General features: G+C 41.3%; 1 protein-coding gene across 1 annotated transcript in view; it reads right to left on the bottom strand.

The window, feature by feature from the left end:
- BFSP1 (beaded filament structural protein 1) overlaps nt 1–8,884 on the bottom strand; it is a 75,983-nt gene extending 67,099 nt beyond the window's left edge. The window contains exon 1 of the mRNA XM_080587117.1: nt 8,602–8,884. The gene's annotated coding sequence lies outside the window, so the exon portion shown is untranslated. The remainder of the gene's footprint in view (nt 1–8,601) is intronic.
- Nucleotides 8,885–22,091: the final 13,207 nt, after the last annotated feature.

Here is a 22,091-nt window from a genome sequence, read left to right as displayed (position 1 = left end):
TATGTCTGAACCGTACCTTGCCTGTGTTTGCAGCATCTGGGTTTACTCTCTCTCTTGAGCTGCGGAGAAGTTTTCCTGCTGTGCATCAAGTCAAGTGTAAATACAGACTGCTAGCCACAACCTGAATCTATAATGAATGACTTCTGAAACTGTTCAGAGACACCTCATGAATATTTTAGCTAGAAATAGGTAATAACTCAGCCTACGAATACAGTATACCTGGAGATGCGAACAGGCACAGTGTGGTAAATCAACCCAACACTTGTCTTGGTATTCCAGATAATTCCTAAGCTTTCTTTGTAACTTCTGAACATGTGAAATGAGGCCAACGTCAGAAATACTAGTTAAGAGAAGTGGAAAAGAGATAAGTGGAAAACCTGTCCTCATATCTTCACTAACAAGAAATTTATAAAAAAGCTTGGAAGAAACTGCTAGCATTTCTTTAAGAATGTCATGGAGGAAAACAAAATACCAGGGACCGAGGCGATTCTGAAATTCTTCTTGGGAATTACAGCTGTGCTGTGTGTCTGGAAAGGAGAGCGCTTCAGGGCACAAAGCTGTTGCTGTCCTGCACTCTCAGGCACCCACTCACATGCTCAGCATGACACAGCTCAAAGTAATCTGCAGAAAGAGAGCTACAATGATTAAAGCCTCATTTCAGTTCTTCATAAACATATCTACGGTCACAGAAAAATAAAGTGTCTCTCACTGCTTTTCCCTCTGCTCCCACTCATTTCAGTGGGACTAGGGGATGATCAGGACTTCTGAAAGTAAGGTCTTGCTTGGGCTCTTCCATTTGCAAATTTCTCTTAGTGTCCATAAGCAGAAAAGCTTTACCTTAATCTACACAACAAAACAAAACAAACAAAACAATTCCTCTTGTTTTTGTCTAGATCTCATCAATACCAAGCTTTGATTGATCGATATAAAGCAAAACCAGATAAGAAATTACAAACTGAATATGAACATTGTTTTTAAAAATTATAACAACAGGTGTAAAATTTATTTCCTATATGGCATCCCTGGTAGAAGTTTTTACTAGTCTTTTGTTATTTCAGTTATTGACAATTCCAGGTAACGAAATTTCAAGTTTTCAGCACCTCACTATAAATGGTAGTGTCTGAAAAGCAAAGTAGAACGTGCTTCCTATATTGCATTCAAGAAATACTGTGTATGCTACTTCAGACATGCCAGCAAAAAGACTATACTACTACTAGTAGCTTATGACCCCCAGAAAGCCAGGAGCATGGGCAGGGGAAAGCAACCACCTCCGGAGGGGGATGGTGCTCTGTGAAGCCCTGAGCTCTGTCTGTGAAAACATGATGTGAGTGACTTGCCTGACACGGGGATAACTGCATCTCCACCACGACACGGGGCTGCTCTGAGCAAGGAGGGAAGCAGCCCAGGAAAGTTTCCTTTCCTGTAACACTATCAGCCTGCAGGGATGTGCAAAAAGACACGTCTAGCAAGACAAAGGCTGTTAGTGCCCTTCACCAGGACACATGGAAGGTCCACACAGCAGCTGTGACTCTGAGTCCCTGCTTTGCTCCAGAGCAGTGAAAGACCACGAGGCGACGGCAGTCCTCAGCAAAAAGCAGCAATCCAGAAGCAACCAGGCATCAGGTATGTTTGTGCTCAGACGACACCCACTTGTCACCTGACTTCCAGAAGTCAGATGCCTGCCTCCTTCACAGCATCTTTGAAAATCTCCCCAAAGCCACTTCTCAGAAGTCTGCAGTTACTCAGCGCAAGTGCCCCTGTTCGCAACATTAAGATGGTGAAGTGCATTATTTATGGATTCAAATGGCACAATCTTCCTCCAAAGTTATCATCCCAAAGGGTATAATTGGGATAAAACCCTTGATTGTGTGCTATGGCCTAAGTAACACTTGGGCAGTAAATAACTCTTGGCTTTCAGCCACTTGATCAATAGTCAGAGCTGACTGAAGACTTACCATCAAGGCATTCAAGAATAATTAAACGTTTCAAAGAACTGAAAAATTTCATGGAAATATTAGTTTTCCTTAAAATATAGCTTTTTTTTTTTTAAGGTAAAAAGAAATAAATAATGGGAATAAAGACAAGTTCTTTTAACTTTTTCAACAATGTACAAACCTGTTACACAAATCCTTTCCACCTTTTGTCCTCATTAACCTCTTCCCTTCATTAATCCCCTTGTTTAAGTAGATGACTGTCTAACTGAAACAAGGAATTACTACCTGGGAATAGCTCTAGTGCTTATGCTGCTGCCATCTTGAGAAGGTTTCAGAGGCAGGCATTCAGGTAAGGTATTCAGATTCCAGAAAATATACTTTATAATGTGAAACAGAGGAAATTGGATAAATTTACAGTATCCAGTAGAGACTTACAGCTTTGATAAACTTAGTGAATATCTCCACAGTGCCATCATTGAAGTAAGCATACTCGAGTTACCCCCGCACCATTGTAGCTGTGTAGCCACAGTAACACATCACTTGGCTTGTCAATTATCTTTGAGTTAATTAACTCAGAGTTTACACAGCTTTTAGAGCAAATTCTGCAGATAGTGGCTTTGATAAGTTGAATGGGCTTTGAGAACTTTCTTCTTGTGAACTTTTAAATCATATGCTATGCTGGAAAGACATTTTCCTCTTTTCTTTCATGTCTAAGTGGGAGAGATTCTCCTTTTGATAAATGTACAATAAGCATCCTTCTACCCCGCACTATGAAACATAAAATTTCAAAAGCCATTCCTAAAATAGGCCTTGTAGAAGCAGACCCAAGGGCAGGAACTGCAGGACTGAAATATCACATCTGTGAAATAATAGATCAACGGTCACACACACATCTAACTCCCAGTACTAAAGACTTCAGGGGCTGAAGAAAATGGCTCAGGTACCTGTGACTATGTCTGGATATGCTTCTTTGGACTTACCAGTTCTGACACCATTTGAATAGAAGGCATCACTGCCTCTGAGTTTGTTGTTGCTTTAATTGCAAACTTGTACCTCTTAGTAAACCTTGCAATCTTTCTCATTAGTGGAGGTGTTAATATATTTTCCCTTAAGTATCTGGCATTTGTATTGGCAGGGCTGAGCCCCCAGCTGAAAGCAGATGCCTCTCCTACGAAGTTTTCAATACCCCAAGACATTTAACATCTTCTGTTTTATTGCTGCTGAGCAGCGCTTGATTTGCATCTGTTGCAGTGTAGGTGGGTGCATTGTTTCCCTGTTCGTAAAATGGAATTACAGCACTTCTTTACATCACAGTTATGTTACTTGGGTAGATGGTCTCAACACTGTGAGCAGCCTACAATTCAACAACATTGTAGGACAGATTCCCTAGATAAAATTGTGATTTAAGTATAGAAAGATTCAGCGATGAAAAGACCCTCCAAATCATTGTTCCACATGGATCACTGGTGAGCCAGATGCTCCCCTTCTCTTCTCTAACATCTGGCTAAAATTCATTTCTCTTAGGAATCCTTCCAACATGGCTCCCACTACCAAAAAATTGCACTCCCATACCTGAACTATTCAGCTCATATCTCCAGTCATTGCAGTTTATGCAGTGCTACATAAATGTTCAGAACTATGAAAGAAATATGTATGGAAGTTATGACTCAAAGGAATACTTACATATATGCTCTGCACGCTGTATGGTAATGCAACCAGAGGAAAAAAATTGATCTTGTAACATTTATCACTGAGATTTAGTAAGATTTACAATTAAGCTAGATTTAGCATCCCACTTGGGTCGTGAAAAAAATGGGTAAAGATGAGGCTGCACAAATTTTAAGAGTGCCAAAAGGATACTGAGAAGTCTTGTGGTGCATGGAAGATAGCAGAGAGATAAACCTATTGGCCATAACATTTGCTGTCTTGACATAAGGTTATGAGTATTATCAATATGTTGTCAATTATACAGAGAATAATGGCCAAGAAATGCCAGCAGTAATGAAGACTGCAAAGAGCAACTGGCGAAAGTGAACCAGCGAATTATACAACAAAGAATCAAAATATGCAGATGGATGTTAATTTCCTGAACTTAAAAACCTACACATACAAAAGAAAATAATTCACCAGGAATTAAAGCACTATCAGGAATCAAGTGGAACAAGCAATTTTATAAAAGCAACAGCAGTAACAGACATCTGTCCGGGTTAGGAAGCTGACTGCAGTATTATGTATCAAATGACCACTATATTTCAGCTCAATTTTTAGATGGGATTAGGAGGCTAATAGAAGAAAAGAAATCGCAATAAATACAAGAGTCTGTGGCCAAGACGTTCCACAGGTTTTTTTGATCTAGGAAGAAAGCAGAGAGGGAGAAAAACTGTTGCCACTGAAGTGTTACCTTTGGCCTTATTGATCTGCCAAGAAAAAAGTCTACAATCAAATACCAAAATAATTAATTGTGAATGTTGATGGTAAAGATCCTGGAAAACACCATAAATCTTCCTAGCTGATTAATGTGATCTTTTAAAATACCATGATAAATGTTAATTACATGCAAATGACAACAGTAAAATTGTTAGAGCAGGACTGGAAGCTCGGTGATTAGCACCATTGCTCCTGGTTCCCTTGACCTCATGTAGTAAGCCTGAAAGCACATGTAATAAATAATGTCGTGATCAATACACATTGAATCCTCCTTTTTTTTTTTGAGCTGGGGAAAGATGGTGAAAGCAGTACACTTCTTCGTACTGCATGAGATTTCGAAAAGACAGTCAAAACTCAGCCCATCAAGCAGAGGGCCATGCCGGAAGGCATTACAAGAGAAATGGAGCAGCTCATTTTCTTGCCTTTCCTTCACAAAGATGGTACCTCATCCTATGAGCTTTGTCTGCAGCATAACTTCACCTACTCCTTCAAGTTCTCAGCTTACAACAAAATAAGGAATACCTCTAATGTCTTTTATTCAAAATAAATAAATAAATAAATAGATTGAATTCCTGTGCTTGCATCTCCTGACTTCCAGTGAGATTTCCCATCAGGAGAAACAGAGAAGCTTCACCTAAGAATAACTGTGAAACTCTTTGAACGTGAGAGGTATTTGCCCTTTCCTTCCCTCCTGGGGGTAACTACAGAGTGACTGAGAGCTCAGTATCTGATGCATTTATTTAGTATTTACTTGCATCAGAGGCCAGGCATTCTATGGCATCTCTTTAGGAGGGATTTCAGAGGAAAATTCAGGTTTCCAGAAGACCAAAACTCACCAAGGATGCATCTCAAAGTACTGCAGACCAACACTAAACAATAGGCTGTCTCTGGAAAAAGAAAATTCTAACTTTCTTGCAGGCTGATAAGGTTTTAAGTTTTTAAATTAATTTCTAGACTGCTAAATAAATGTTTAGGTTCTTTGTTGGTGCTCTGGAGCTTGCAAAGCTGATTGCAAAGGTGAGCTGTGCCACCCATGGGCAACATGCCCTGCTCCTCAAGCTGCCTGTGCTGCCGAGGAGCCTTACAGAGGCACTCCCTGGAGACCTGAGGCAGGGAAGATGCTTCGTCTCACTACCATGAGTTGCAACCACCCAGCAACCCAATGAAGTTGCAGAGCAGACTACATGCAGCAAGGCGAGAAAGAAAGTTACCAAAAAAAATAATAATAATCTCAACCTGATTCAGGTATTTGAGGAAAACTAATGTTTTGGGTACTTCCAAGGCACAGAAAGCATAAATTGTACAATTGCTATTAATAGCTTATCTGACATCATTGTATGTTATTCTTCATGTTCCTGCTGTGTATTTCTCTATTAGATGGTAACCACAGAAACCAGAAATCAAACAAAAAATGAGCTCTCAACAGTAGAAGCATGGCATTATGGCATAGAATGGTACTCTGCACGTTTGTTATCTGAACCTGCCAGGCAGAGAAAGAGAAACAGATGGAGGGAAAAAAAAGGGTAGCTTCGAGATGTGTATTAAATCTCAGGATGTCAAAGCACAAAACCAAACAGTGTGTGCAACAAACTTCTAAAGAGAGAAAAGCAAAGAACTACTCAATGAAATGGCTTCAGAAGATGAGGCTACATTTCTTCCTCCATAAATACAGCTCCACAATTTAGTCTCTCTTAGATGTTGAATATAAGCCGTCAGCAAGGAGACGTCTCTAGAGAATACTTAGATCTATGTGGTCAGTGCTCTGTAAGCCGCCTGCACACATCAGGATTCACTGCTTGTGGCAGTGTCTAGTACATGCACTCACATGGGAGCAAGATTCATCCCCTAGTTACCCAAAATCAGCCTCCTGGTCATACAGACAGCTAAAATATAAGGAAAAAAATGTAGATTTCCCCATTCTTCAGTAAGATTCCACTTGCACAAATATAAACTTTCATATCTGTTTGCACACGCAGCCTGCAATTTTAAGGGCAAAACAACCCAGACATGGATAACTTTCTAGAGACTAGAAATGCAACCAGTAACAGTGCTGCTTTATGTAAATGTTGGTTCTTTTGTACTGTTCTGCCTTGGAATAGGACAGTCACCATATGGGCTATATCTATCTTTGTCTTCCAAAGGAGTGAATTTCAACTGAAGAAGGAGAGAACAGAGAAGCACTTCTAACTCATCGTTACACAGCTCTGCTGCAAAACACTCTTGCAGCAGAAAGGCAAGCAGAGTCTCACAAAACTCCTTTATTCAATGACACCTCCATTTCCTCATACATGTGGCAGGGGAGGTGATTTCTGTTTGTACTCATTAGGTGTAAAAAACCAAATCCCTTAAAGTCTAGATTACCATTAAAGAGCCAACCTTGGTCAGGAGCCATCACACAGTTACTGCATTTAATGTAGTTCATTTTGAATACAGGTAGATTGACTAAAATTGACTAAACATCCACTTTCAATCTTCCTCATTTTGCCTCTCAGTCTTAGCCCTGCAGCACTCGTCTTTGCCTCATTTCAGGGATGACAAAGAAGTCGGGCAAGCTTCTTTGTCCCTCTCCAGACACAGTAATTACCAGATCTGAAGAGTCAAGAGGTGAACTCCTCCCAAAAGCCACGAGATTAACTGAAAAATAAAAAGTAATCTAACAAACCGTTCTAAAAAAATAATGACATTTTTCCCTACAGCCATAAGGACTGGAAGCTTAAATTTTCTTCTGCCCTGTTTAAATAAAAAATGAATCTGTCACAGATTTTTAAAAGAGTGCACTGACAAATAAACTAAAGACTTTTGCTGAAGCCATTTGGGTTGGCAATGCAGTTTGTTGCTTCTCGTGTTTTCTTTTCCTATTTCATAACCGGCCAAAACGCCTGAAGTATAAAACATTCCAGTTAATTTTCTGAAGCACATAGCGTTGGCAGAACTTCAGTGGGAGCAGTTTAGACAGCCAATGAATGTTTTTGAAATCTCCCATTTTTCCGATGTAAAATGAAGCTTCACATTAATGGAGAAGGCTGCCACTTGATAGGACTAAGTCCTACATCTGGAAGAGAGATAGCAAAAGCAATAACTGTACCATGGCTCTTATCCAGTGCTGGCTTTGTAATAGCAATAATAGTTATCTAGTCAGTGAATGCAAAGATTAATTCATATTTTGCAACACCTTAGAAATTTTGAACGGCATCTAGGTAAAGCTAAGTGCTCCGCTCTCGTCAGTTCATTTAGTGCTGCTCCGTACCTCTTCACCCCATGCTCACCAAGGGCAACAGGGGCCCTTCCAGCACAGGGTGCGTGCTCCTACGTGGGTGGAGATCATGGCCAAGGAGACCCCCAGCAGTGCACTGGGCTACAACAGCCTGTTAAATCAAATGGCATCAGATCCCATGTTTTAGGGTGCAGGGTGTACCCTAGTTTTTCCCACCCACGGAAAACTGCACCTGAAACATGCATGGGAAAACAAGGGGTATACGTACAGGCATAAAGTTGCAGTACTTTTTCTGGTCTCTACCTTCTTACTAGATAGTTTTTAATGACAGGTGTTCATCGCTTTTTAACAAAATTAATCCTGGCGAAATTCAGTTTTGAGGGATTTCTTATTTGTTTTGTTTTTTTTTATGTTATGAAGAGAAACTATTCCTACAGCTTCACATTTCTGATAAATTCTACTTTCTGCTTTTAAATCACATTTTGTTTAAAAGGAAGGTAAATGTTAGAAACAAGAAACAGCAGAATTAAAGTAAAACGTTTAAACCTAGTCGGATTTTTTTTTATTTTCATTTTATGAAAATGCTCAGCAATAAATTCTCACTTCCATTAAAAACATAATAAAATAAGGCAAATACTTCTGCCTACTCTCTTAAAAATATGCAAAAGTACATTACTGAATATGAAACTAAAAAATATGCGGTCTGTGATGTTTAACAGGTCTCCAAAGAAACCAGGATCTGTCTTTTGATTTGTGTAGAAAAAAAAAGTTGTGAAAGCATTTAATGAAAGTAATCCATTTGAAATGGAAGAGGAGAAAGGACTTATTTAATAGAACGGTTAGAAAACAGATATCTGCTAGGAGTGACAGTTTTGAAACTAAATATTATGTTAGCTAGGGATAATTCCTACTTTTCAAAAAGCTGGTTTTTTAAAGATTAGCCCGGCTCCCTCCACAGAGATAGGGTGCTGCAGGCGGCTGCTGTAACACGTCTGCCCAAATTACAATGAATGATGGATTTATTACCTTTCAGTGATCCTCAGAGAAACATGGTTTGCAAGTGTAACACTGGCTTTCTCCACTACAGTGGATGCAAAGGCTAGTTACATTCCTCTTTTCCCCTTCCCCAGCTCAGGATGGGCCACACAAGCACCTTCTGTATGCAGCAGCTGAAGCACAGAGAAATTCCCCTCTGCAAAGGGAAGCCCAGGCTGAGGCCTTGGGTTTATTGCAACGTTACTTGTTGCAAGACTTGCCTAAGATGTCCTTGATCCTGGACGGTTTTGGTTCTTGACACCAGCCTGTATGACTTCCTGGGGAGACAAAGCACGAATTAATAGCGCATACAGGGTGGAACAGTAGGTCTCATTATTTGTGCACTTCGTTCAATGACTCTTCGATGGGATTCAAGACTTGCCACTGCCCAGCAAGACCCCTTATCACTTGCACACTTATTTCTGAACACAGTACTAGCAAGCAGCTCAGCTGGGGGAAAAAAAAAGTATAGTAGTAGAACTGAAATAAACACACACAAACAAGTAAAATTGCTTAGAAGTGAAATAACCTGGCCCTAGCTAACCCCTCTCTGCAGCACCATGGCATTGCAGACCTGGGGCACTCCCAGGCTGGCGTATCCACGCTCACTGAGACGTAACTACCCACACATTGCATGGCCCTGCAAAAATAACCATGCCGTAATGTTAGCATCCCTTCCAGTCTCAAAATGCTTGTGTCTGCTGAAGATCAGAGCCAGCTGTAAGGACTGGAGGCAGCGCTAGGGGCACAGAACGGTTTTGTTTCTGACAGATTCCTCACATACTGCTGACTCGGTGGCTAACAATGGATGTCTGCTGCTTTACCCAGAAGGGAACATACTGCAGGGGCAAGGCGGGGAGATACAATGCTCCCTGATTTTTGTGGCTGCTATTATTTATGTTCTAGACTTTTCATGGAAAACCAAGGCATGATTTATATCAGGCAGAGAGTCCATTGTTCAGCATCTCAGTCCAGTTCTGCCAGGATATTTAGGGCACTCTTCATTGGGAACCTGTTTGGGTAAACCCTCAATGATTAAGGCATTCAGATCTCCTTCTCAAAAACAACAGCAGACCCTGAATCACACCGATTGCCAGTGTGTTCTGGGGGGTTTAAATGGCTTTGTTGTTTTTAAACTATGGCAACTAAGTGCCTGAGGAACCTAGATGCTCTGGAAAGAAATGAAGAAGTATGAAGGATTTACACTAGAGCCCTACACAGATGCCCACGCATCTGTGTAGAGCAAAGGTTTGCTGCCTGCATCTGGCTGCTGGGGCACAGCCTGCTCATTGCCTGCTCCGGTGGGGAAGGAAGCACTGCTGAGTGCAAAGGAGACATTGGTTTTGCAAACCCATTTCTTTTGCTGCCTTACAGCCCATCAAACTCTAAATCTGTATCATAAAGCATGGCATAGCCAGTACCCCTAGCACATCACAGGAATCAAAACAATGTGATTCTGCTCCTTCCTCCTCACCCCATGCAGCCCTGGGGAAATTTATCTGCAAGAACAACTGGCAAAATGCAGCTGAAGTACAAACCTGTGTGACGGGTTAGACACTGTCTGAAAAGGGAAGAGGCAACGAAGGGCTTCGCAGGGATGTTTCTTCACAACTCATTTTCTACACACCAGTCAGGTCCATTTCCTTGTCTCAGAGGGAGCTACAGTTTTAATGGAAGGAGATTCGTTTTCCTGTTTTATGTGCAAGGTCTTCTCCATTGCACCTGATTTTTCAGCACCTGGCCCTCACAATACCATGTCCAAGCTGCTTGCCAGGTACACACCTCGGTACACATCACAGCCCAGTTTTAATTTTGCCCAGATTGGGAACCAGCCCAACACAAAAGCAGAAGGTGTGGCCAGGGCAGGAGCAGGTTTTTCCTTGACCCCATAGGATTAGAAGACAGGAAAGTGTCCTGGGCCATACAGCTTTAATGTAGCTCCAGGTTTTGGAGTCTCTGCGTACAGCTCCTGGAAAGTGTCAGAAGCGCTAGGCCCAGGAGTGGTTTCCTAAAGCTGCTGACTGTAGGGATGCTCCAGAAAGCCCCTCCTTCAGCAGGGCTTTGGCACTTGATTCCAGTGCCCTCATCTCCACAGGACAGACAAACCCCCAAACCCTGCCCAGAGGGATTCACAGGCCTGGCATTATAATGTCCGCGAATTTGGCAAAGCCCTGGCACCTACTATTCTGGCAAAGGGCTTTCAGTTCAGCTAATGGAAAAAGGCGTATTTCAGCAATGCAGAGGCTGAAATTCCAAAGGTAATTTAGGGGCCAGCAGTCACAAGTGCATCACACTTTCTGACCTTTCCATTCTGAGCACCCATTTATTGCATTTCGCACAATCTGTTCTGACTGTTATCACAGTGTTCCTGCCTTCTGGGACATTAGGGCCTGCTCCACCCATGCGAAGGCTAATGAGTAATCAGAGAATTAAAGAACACAAGTAGCTTCTCTAGAGGCCATTTATGATTTCACATACTCACTGAAAGTGCTAAACTGTTCATTGACAGAAGCCAAAAGTACCATCTCCCTGGTGCTATTGTGATGAAGAAGTACTTAAAGCACTGACACCAACAACAGATAAATGTATCTCTTTAAAACATAATTTTAGAAATCAAGGTCAGCTCGTGCTGAATAGAGGATACTATAGCTACTCAGTAGATAAATATTTACGTTATTCTTTCCCTGAACCTCCACAACTAGGTATGAAGCAGGACTAGCATACCTCCTGCTGGGGCTGGGTAAGTGAAAAATATCAACTCAAAATACTCTCAATATTTTGGCAGGTGTCATAATAGAAAACTACAAAAGCACATTACACTTCTAGTAAGTAAATACTCCTCAACGTGCTTATAAGTCAAAAAAAGAAGACTTTAAATGCATTCAGAAAAACTAAAGCTAGTGGTTTTCTAATAGGGAATGAAATGCAAATCCACAGAATACACTATATTATTTTTGCATGCTCAGATGACTTGCTTCCCCCAGCAATGCTCAAGGTTTTTTGTTGCGTGGGAAGATCAGTGGAAAGAGCATGTCAATGGCATTTCTTTGGTGAAGGGAGATGAGGACACTATGCAAGAACATGTGCAACAAATGTCCCTTATTTTGAGAGCTCTGTGTCAACATGCACTCATGCCTACCTGATCTGCCAGACTGGACTCAAGTTAAATCGGACCCAGTTAACACTTGCTAGCCCTGCTGGATATCTTTCACAGAAATACAAAGATGTTCAGCAGTCTTTGCTGTTATAGCAATGCAGCTTTGTTTGTTCATCTTAGTAGTGTTGACAGTGGGAGGATTGCAGAGGCCAGAACTCCACCCTGAGGAGCCCAGCAAGCCAGCAGAGAGCCCTTAAGCACAGTCAGTGTTTTATAGATTTTACATATTCATTTTGTTGCCTTAGGATCACTGATTCATAAGCTTCATTTTTTTTTATTTGCAGCACTGATCACTTCTGTTAAGCGGTCTTCAAATTTCATTAGGATTTTATTTTCATGTATTATCATTAAGTCGTAGTATTGCAGTTGTATTAATTCATCAGCACAAGAAATTCCAGCAAACAATCTACATATTCCAGCCTCCAAAAATCCCTTTTGTTCTCCCTTTTAAATCCTTATAATCTGAGATCTAGATAATTCTAGCTACAAACATTTCTACACTGAAAGCCCATTTGATGACAAGCTTCCCAGCTTGCATTCTCGCAAAAGTTCAACACCACAAAAGGGCTGTCAGAGAAACACTAAAGGAGCAAATGTGAGGGGAGGAGGGGGTGCCTAAACAGACAGCTTCGCTTCTACACACACCTTTTCAACTGCTGTAATTCCCAGCACAGTCAGATAGAAAACCTCTAGTCTGACACAACTGCTAGCATAAACACCCATGGCAAGGCTGGATCCAACTAGTAAATCTCATTTTGTCCTGATCTGCGGTAAGGCTAAGTGCATTTTCTTGCATAAGAGAGAAAATGTTAAAATCCTGAACTGGCAAAAGAAAATGCCTGTAAGGTTCTGATTTACTAGAAAGCAAAGTGGAAGAAGCTGCACCTTGCCAAAGAATTGTAGGTATTGATTTTGCCTTCAGCCCCAGTGACAGTGGTTAAAAGCTTTCCTGTTCAGCTGGAGAAGAGGTGGTAATTTAAAAATATATATATTCTAATGTTCGGTCTTAAAGCAGCACTATGTGCTGCCACGGAACGACAGAGGAGCTTTTGGGTACTAAGCAGATCATGAGGTTTGAAAGGTGGAGGTTTTTCCACTGTCAGCATGTCGCTCCTTCCGCTTCTTATATTTGAGTGGCATTTGATAAGTAGATGGAAGATGAAAAATGTTTTTGCTTTAAAATAGCTCATTTCAGCCTTTAGAGTTCCCCAGGAGAAATGTCATCCTCCTTAGAAATGAAGAAGAGGTAAATACCATTCATACATTTCTGAAGGAAAAAACCTTACCTTGTTCCTGTTAAGCACTAAATATAGCATTTAAGCTTCCAGCAGACCCATTTCCTACATACCTTACCGTCATGCAGAGAAAAGAGCCCAAGTGGCTCAGGGAGGTATCTTGACATGTGCAGCTCAGCTGCTCTGCAGCAGCACGCCGCCAGCTGGGGCTGGACCTCTTCACCAAACCATCAGCCTGCCTTCCTGGGGTCACCCTGCTCACGGGGGTGCTCCCATCTTCATTGTCTGACAGGGACTGCTATGGGATGACGGGAACTTTTGGCTGAAATGTGCAGCCTAGGACAGCCTGCTCAGGGTTGGACATCCAATTGACAGGCGGATAAGGCTAGAGGAACCACTTTCACCCACCACAAATGAGGTGTAGGTGAGAAACAGAGGCTAGGCAAGGCCTGTCCAGCAGCACCCAAGGGACCAGCAGGATGGGTCCCGCTTTCCCCTACTGGTGGGGCCTCTGGGACACAGCTGGGACCCATGCAGGAGGTGCCAAAGTTGCTTGGTGTGGGCTGCAGGGGGGCACTGAGCACACATCAGTCCCCACAAGGCAGCGCTTGGTGGCAAAGAATCAGGATGAAGTAAACCCAGTGTTTCTGGCTACATCATAAAACCCTTCCCAGAAGTGCTAAAACTTTAATTGAATTGTTGTTTTTAGTCATTCGATTTTAAAGACCAACCTCTTTTCTGGGAATATTGGGTCTCTAACAACCCTAGTATATCACAGCAGCATCTTTATGTAATTAAACCAACCTCACAGCAATTTCCAGACTGACTGCTCAGTACAGCAGTCCCTGGGCTGTCCGAACCTTACTCAGTAACTGCTCTTCAGCTAGCCTGCTCTTGGTGATGGTGGAGGAATATTTTGACTCAAAGAAGAGGGAGGAAAAGGAGAAACGCATCCTTTCCTGACTGCCTGGCCCCTCTCCCCTCTCCACAGCCTCCCATCCAAAGGCCACACAGAAAACCCCATTCCCTCATTTGGGATGCCTGATGATGATTTACTGAAGCCCAGACATGAATGGCAATTCCATGCAAGTGAGGCAGCCCAGTGCCTCCACGATTGTTGCACGACATAGCTGGAATAAATCAAAACAGCTGCCCTGAAATTAATTGCAAGGATACTGGTGCATACACTAACAAGAGATCTGGTCCCTCTGACTTGAACAGATTGTGGTTTATTTCTCTGGTGCCTCAATTGAGAAAGAGACTATTTAAATCAAATACTATGCTTTAAATCATGTCCCTTCTTGAAAGTAGCTGTTATTTACTCCCCAATTTCATTGCAGACTCTGCAGCCTTCATTATTCAAGCATAATTACAAGAGGAAAAACAAGCATTCTTCATATAATTATATCAGACGCTTTACTTTTAGTTCATTAGATCTCTGGTATCTTCCTCCCATTGTTCATGCATCCTCTTATTTTTGTTGCTCTTCAGTGGCTGCTGTTTATCTGGCAGGCCTTTCCAGTTTACATATATATACATATATATATACACACACACACACACGTGTGTGTGCATTTGCATACTGCAAGTATTTTTATACTGTAACCCCCAGTAAGGTGCCTAAATAGCTGAAATTATTTCTTCCAATAAAATAATCTCCTGAATTTATGGACCATGAACTTGAAACAACACTTGCAATTGTTGCTTACCCATTTCTTCCAAGAAAGGCTATCAATTTTTTACAACTTTTTGCCCTATAAAATGTTGTCTGAGGCATTTATTTTTTTCAGCTTGCTTTCTTTCATTATTCTACTGCCTTTTTTTTCCTTCCCCTAGTCATTCATTAGCACTTGTAATATCAAGATCCTAACATGCAGAGCAGGTCAAATCAGTGGTGTGTAGACAGGAAGACTGCAGCCATCTGATGTCAGTCACTGCCCATCTCAAGGTACTACAGAAAGCCAACACAAGTCACCTGCCGTCTTCTAGAGAATGAGATACCGGTGTTATACCCTACAGTCCCAAAGGGATTCTGAGACTCCTCTACAAGGCATTAAAACAGTTCCTTAAATAGCTGTGGAAGTTTCAGTGCTAGATCATGAACTCTATATATATTTTCAAAAGAAAACCCCCAAACATTACCATAGACATAAACCAGGATCAAAATATCTATACTTCCGTGTTTTTTTTTCAGAGAATATTTATGCTCATCCCAACTTTTTGTGGCCATCTTCCAGCAGAGTACTGACAGAGAACATGGCATTCAAGACAAGCACAATGTGACTAGGGCAGCCTCCCAGAACTGACATCTGGCTCATGCAAAGACTTGAAGAAGGAAAAAACAAGCTGATTTCAAACCACCCAAAGCCAGAGAAACATACCAAGCAAAGCGCTGGTATGAAGAAGATTAGAACAGTATTTATGTCGGAGCAAACCTCCTGCTGGCTCTAGTGCACTGTGGATCCTGGGGAAACTGCACTGGCCTCTTCTTGAAAAATCTAGTCAGTTTAAGTAAAAACCCATTTAGTCTAAACAGTAACATTTTCTTCCCAAAGTGGCCAAGTATCATAGCGAAGTGGATTAATTACTGAGCTAGCATCTTTCCCCTGACTGTTGATAAAACTCCAAGTGGAGAGAACAGTCAGTAGTCAAAGTACTGCAGCACGTTTGTTTAAAATCAGGGAGTATAGAAGTGATGTCTCCAAAATCAGGAGGATTGTTTTGATTTTTGTGGAAGAACGATGCTGCTGAGAAGGATTTGCACAGCTCCCCTGGCGCAGCTCTGATGCACCAGTTTTCTGGCTAAAGTCAGCTCAGCACATCCATAACTGAGAGAATGTCACTGATTTCCTTTCTTCAAAATAAAGGATTGAAAATGTGAAAGGAATGCATTGAAATGCCCTCTGAAAGATGATAAAAAGCAGGGGGAAGGTCTATAGAAATCATTGTTTTGCACTTTTTTTTTTTTAAACTGCATATACTCATGAAACACTGCGGCCAGCTGTTGTTCTCACACAAAGAGGGTATCGCTGTTGTGATCACAATGATAATGAATCCCCCGACGTGAACACAAAGTGAAAGACACTGTCTTATAAAGCATATAGAAGACAGGATGGAAGAAGTGCTTATTGCTTAAACAATGACATTTTAAATGAATAAACACAGTTGCAAACTGGTCTGTATCTTAGCCTTGCACAATGTTAGATCCATTTTTGAAAATTTAGATATTCAGAGGCTAATTCATACAAGATATGACTAGAGGTGTTTTGAGGCAACTATCGGAGAGGTGGAAGTATTCTTAATATCAGCACTTACTTTTAAGTGACATTATAGCTATTTTCCTTGAAAATAAAGGTCACTTCTAACCATGCACAGGAGCACTTGGTACAGATACAGACAGGTACGTTTAACTACTGATAGCTGTCTGATACCAACATTTCTTTGTTTGTAATCCAGCTTTTAACCTTTAGCCTGCTTGTGGCGGTAACACCTTTTATCCAAGTAGGAATAAACCTCAGCTGATTTCTTTATCTCATCCCACATTTTGCAGGCCAGTCTGAAGCATTCTTTTGCCAATTTAATCCCTCAACTTTTCTCTGACCCCTCTAATTCTTAACAGCATCCTGACAGGCAAATGTTGGACACAGTGGAGCAAGGCCATTCAAGTGGTTGTAACAGCATTTCCAACCCTTGCCTATCTTCTCTTCTGCAAGACGAGGTACGCGCAAACAAAAACACAGACTCTGGACACCGAGAGAGCCAACAAGACAGAACGTGCTCATGTAAAATGGATTTTTAGCTGCCTGATACTCATGCATTCAGCCTGGCTCCCCCATTTCCCCACCAAACAGATGTTCAGAGAGCAGACAGGCAAACACACACTAGTTCTTTGACAGTGGCTTTATCCTCCTCACCTGTTTAGAAGTTGTTTATTGATATAGGAAAGAGAAAAAATGTGGTACAGATGAGGTCTGCAGGTCACACAAACCCTCCCCAACGGCAAAACACTAATGTCTGTTCTCACAGTGGTTAGTTATAACATGGGACTCCCTGCCTCAGTATGTCACTAAAGATGAAGAATTACACAGGGGATTTAAAGGAGGAGCAAATCTCATTCTAACTGTAATCTTCAGAACGATAATAATGAAGTGAAATCTATGGGTATTAAACACAAATAACAAAAAGAAGTCCTGGAATGCAAATACAGCTTACTGCTTATGCCAGGCTCTAGGAAGAAGAAAAAACACACAAGACAAAACATAAGGTAGAGAAGGTTTCTTACTCCTGGCTAGGAAGCCAGGCATTTTGGTGGCAGGGTACTGGCCCAGGAGCGCTGCTCGGACCAAACCTGGCAAACTCTATTTTCTCAAGTTTGAAAATCTGTTTTCATCCACAGTCAGGATAAGTGTACCAGTAGCTCTGAGCTTGCTTTTCAGCCTTCTATACAATTAATTTAAACCAACCCTTTACTTTCACTACCAAGTGGAAGAAAATAAGCTGCTCTGTGGAAGCTTACACTGCAGAGAATACCGTGCTGCAGGGTGAGAGATCACGATTGTAGTTTTTTTTGTTTGTTTGTTTGTTTTTTTCATATTTTTACATTTTTATTGCATAGAAGTAGAAAGATTTAGAGAACGATTTCTCAATCTGCCTACAGTTCTTTATCATTTAAAATGTAATTTCCAGGAATATTATTTCTTGCTTAAAATATAAAGGACAGCTCTTACTGTGACAGAAGCAAACGGTTTCAGTATTAAAAATAGGCCCATAGGGTCCTCCATACATTAAGTGATAACGAAATGCTATTTTATTGTCAAAGCCGTAAAATCAAATGCCACAACAAAAACATGGTGTCCACCTACTACATAGAACAGCTTCTACCACTGCCTTTTATTCTGCTACCCTCCTCCGAGGCAGCAGGTAAACTGGCCCAGAAATTATGGTTCAAATAGACAACCTAAAATTGACCTTCTGCCTTTTTTTTTTTTTTTTTCCAAACAAGAACTTCATACCAAAATCAAGCCAGAGCGCTTGTGTACAAATGAGTCTCTTCCTGTCTCTGAATCAAACAACTTTCAAGCAGCAGCGATGACATCAAGGCACGGAAAAGATGACCAGCTTATTCATTACTCTTGTACCAACACACACAGAATTCCTAACACTGCTCCAAGGGCTTTAGAAAGAAACCAAAACTTACATTGATTTTTCCGGGAGACAAAGGTCCAGAGACAACAACCTCCTGAGCAAGATTTTTAGGGTAGAAAAATATTTCACTCACCACAAGGAGCTTCCAAAATTTGATCCCACTATTTTCCAGCACACTCTGCTAGAAAATTCATCTCCCCTAAAAACTGCATGGGCCCAGTGTTGTAGCAAATTGCACAGCACCCTGGGATCTGGGCTCCTAGGGCGGAGGCTGCAAGAATCCATTTAGGAAACAAAAAGTCCCTTCTTAGTGACTACATGAATGTGAATAGCAGAACAGGATTACCATGAGTTTACACTGACTTGATTCGCACTAAAATCACAACAAAGTTGATTCTTCTTTACACTCAAGCCATTTATTTTATAGTAATCCATCAAAATGAGGCAGTAATGTTTGAAGGTCCCTTATATTACTAGAGTATCATAGAGAGCCCCAAAGGCATGAGATATGCACACATGCAAGTAAGAGCAAAATCCCCTCAAGTGCCTACATCTATTTTGATTGTGTATATATAAGAACAGATAAAACCTGCAGGGCTGAATAAAAACCGTGGTCAGCAGACAGCTATCCTGCCGGGTTGTTTGTTTTCTTGGGGGCTTTTTTTGGACAGGAAAGCAGCTGAGGTGCCTGGGTGTTTTAAGAACTGTAGCATGAGCTTGATCTCTGTGTGCGAATTGAGAGCAGAACTGGAGAAAACTCGAGTTTCAGCAAAGCTGTTAGAAAGAAGAGATGTTCAGCAAAGAAAAATGTAGTATTTATAGACTTAAGAGCCATGGAACTACTTTAGAAAGTATGTTAAAACCCTACAAGTCATGCTTTATTTTTTTTTGAGAACTAAGTGTCATAACTCAAGTAGGGTTTCCTTCGAATCTCTTTGGAGAAGGATAACGAATACATTTGCTTAAAGAATTAATCACAAAAATCACATGAGTAAAAGACTGAATGGAACTGTTCCATCCAGAGCTATAGATGGCTTTCAGTAAGGGTTTCAATCCAGTAAGGGTTTCAGCAACTGATATGACTGAAGAGGCAGGCACACCATCAGCACTTGGCAAAAGACTGCCAGAAGGTGCAGAGAGAGACAACTAATGGCCGTGCCTTATCCCAAAGGGAAAACGCTGGGCTAGAAGATCCAGCCTTACATCACCAGATGTGCTAAGCCTGCAGGGACCAGAGCTGCTCCTCTTGCAGGAAGTAATTACACCATATATTTTATAACCAAGTTTACTCCCAAGAGATGTAGGCAGAGCAGAGCACACAATTCAGACAGAAAGCCCTTCAGACCAGGGATACATCCAATCTCACACCAATTTATGCCAGTCTAGGCCTGCTGCTTTGCAGCACAAAGTTTAACCAGAGGGACTCAAGGCAGATTAGTTTTTTTACATGCTTCATCCTACCCACTGCTGTAAAGTAAATTATTCAGCTTTACCCGCACAGTCCCTCATCTGCTTCAGTACTACCCAGCTCATTAAGAGACCAATACTTTCCTCATGCTCTCTTTTTGTTTAGTGCCTGTTCTGTTCCCCCTACCCCTTCCCATATGTCAATCAAAATTACAGCCGCTCCCCCCCCCCCCACCTACCTCTGATTTGTGTTGTTGGAATTTTTTTTTTTAACAAACGGGAACGCGTAGGACTAGGAAGGAACAAAGAACATGTGTTTCTATGAAGCCATATATTCTAATCTGAGTAATGAGAGGAAAGCCACAGAAAATAAACAATTTGGTGATTTGTTATTGAAGTCACAGGAAGTTTGCTCATGTAGCATGAAACTGCCCACCAGGAAACCCCCAGTGAAGTAACAGATACAGTGCCATGACAGAGCTGCCATCCACATATCCTAACATCGACTCTACCCAATGTTAAGTTGGGTGACTAGAACGGAAGGAGGCAAGCTTTCTCTCTTGAGAAGCCAGTGGAGAAAGCACTGGCAATCTGCATTTGACCATTTTCCAAGTGGTATTTTTTATTTACTTATTATTATTTTTTACTCTTAAATTGAAGCTATACCTCTTTTGCTTAGCAACTCTGATCTGTCTTATGTGGTCTCCAGTGCTGAAACCAGGGCTCCTCTCTGGTATGTCATCAAAAGCAACTGCAGATCTGTTGATGCTGCAGACATCAACACAGCACTGAGGTAAAGGTTGGAGCAGGTGCCAGAAATAACCTACGTGCTGCAATTTGCAGCTTGCGAGGAACAGAATAAATGGGTCCACATGAGCTTATCCCGGTATCAACATATGACTTATCCTACAGCATCCTGTACTGACTGTCCTGAGTATATTTGCAGCAAAAGCCCCAAGCACATCCCAGCTAAACAGAAAGGGATGGGCGCAGAAACAAGTGAAGCAATCTGCTCACTTCCCCAGAAACGAGTGAAGCAATCTGCTCACTTCATACACGGATACAGGAGCTAAGACATCAGTGTGCTCCATCACCCAGTGCAGTACTTCTCAGCTGTGGTTGAAGCAGAATTAGCATTCACTCCGGTATTGAGGATGTCTTACACAGGTTTGAAGGCTATATTCATCAACATATTCTCTCTCCCTAGGAAATGCCATGTTTGACTGGGTTACTAGATGTGTTAGGAAAGATCTGTTAACTCCGAAGTGTTTTGTTACTACATTTCAGCACAGTTCTTACATTAACATGTAGCAAAGTTTGCCTCCAGGTTCTCCATTTTTCTGTTTGCACAACAAGGAGCTAAGCTGCAGGCACACGAACCAAGGCTCACAAGAATACATTTTCTCTGAGCAGGGTGCTATGGCTCAATATGACAAAAGTGAACATGCAATCTGAGAAGAAAAAACCACCTTCCTACATTCCACAAAGTAATGGTGCCTGTGTAACATCTGATATAAAGAAAACTCAGGCACGTACTAGGCTACAACACTTGGACACTGCAACGCGAACTCTTGCTTTCTTATCATACTCAGAAATTACAGAAGCTCTCTTGTTATACTTATGTTCCCTTATTTCCTACACAAGTACTTAAGAAACTGTGTCACAGCAGAACTGCAGGATAAAGAGGCATCTAGACACACTTGGGTGAGTGATGGGGCTGTTTTAGACATAATTTGATTTCACATAAGAATCACATAAGATAAACATGAATTATAGGATAATTAAGGTTGGAAGGGGCATCAGACCAATCCTGTATTCAAAGCAGGCTGCTTTTAATCTAATTTTACAAGGGTTATCCTTGGTGTTCCTGTGAATCTGCGGCAATGTATCCAACAGAAGCTGTTCTGTACCTTTACTCACCTCAGAGAAGCATTTAGAATGTGTAAATGACATCCATAACCATCCATTTACTTTGACAACCTGTGTGCTTCTGCTACTAGAAACTCTTATGAAAGGAATGATTTTGTTCACACATATTCATTCAAAAAGAAGTGTAATTAGTATTTCTATGTATGCACCCTCCTCACAACGACATCCTCAAGCCTTTTACTAAAACTATTATTTTTTTTTTTTGTATCTTCAGTCAAGCTACCTGATTATTCACAAAATAAAACATCAAAAGCCTTAGGAAGAAAAATCATACAACCCATGTCAGAAGCACAGTTCTGGATGCTCTTGCATAAAATGTATCCATCCAACATCCAGCAAACTGAAGTATTTATTTACCCTTTTGATGTACAAATAAAGCCTGAGAACACATGGTCTTTTATAACTATCTTTTATACCTCTATATGTATTCCTGGCAACAACCTGTGCCTACTGAAATGAGGCTGACTTGGAAGTTGGGATGGCACATCTCTGACAAACATCTTACACATTTCTGCCCCTGAATATTCTCAGCCTTATGAAGGAATGACTGATGTCAAACAGATTGAGGTTTACTACTGCTCTGGCAACCATTACTAAATAACTAGAGA

Source organism: Anser brachyrhynchus (genome assembly GCF_964034855.1).
Source record: "Anser brachyrhynchus genome assembly, chromosome: 3".
Lineage (NCBI taxonomy): Eukaryota > Metazoa > Chordata > Aves > Anseriformes > Anatidae > Anser > Anser brachyrhynchus.
The sequence above is the reverse complement of the archived record's forward strand: the minus strand, read 5'-3'. Positions and strand labels throughout refer to the sequence as shown.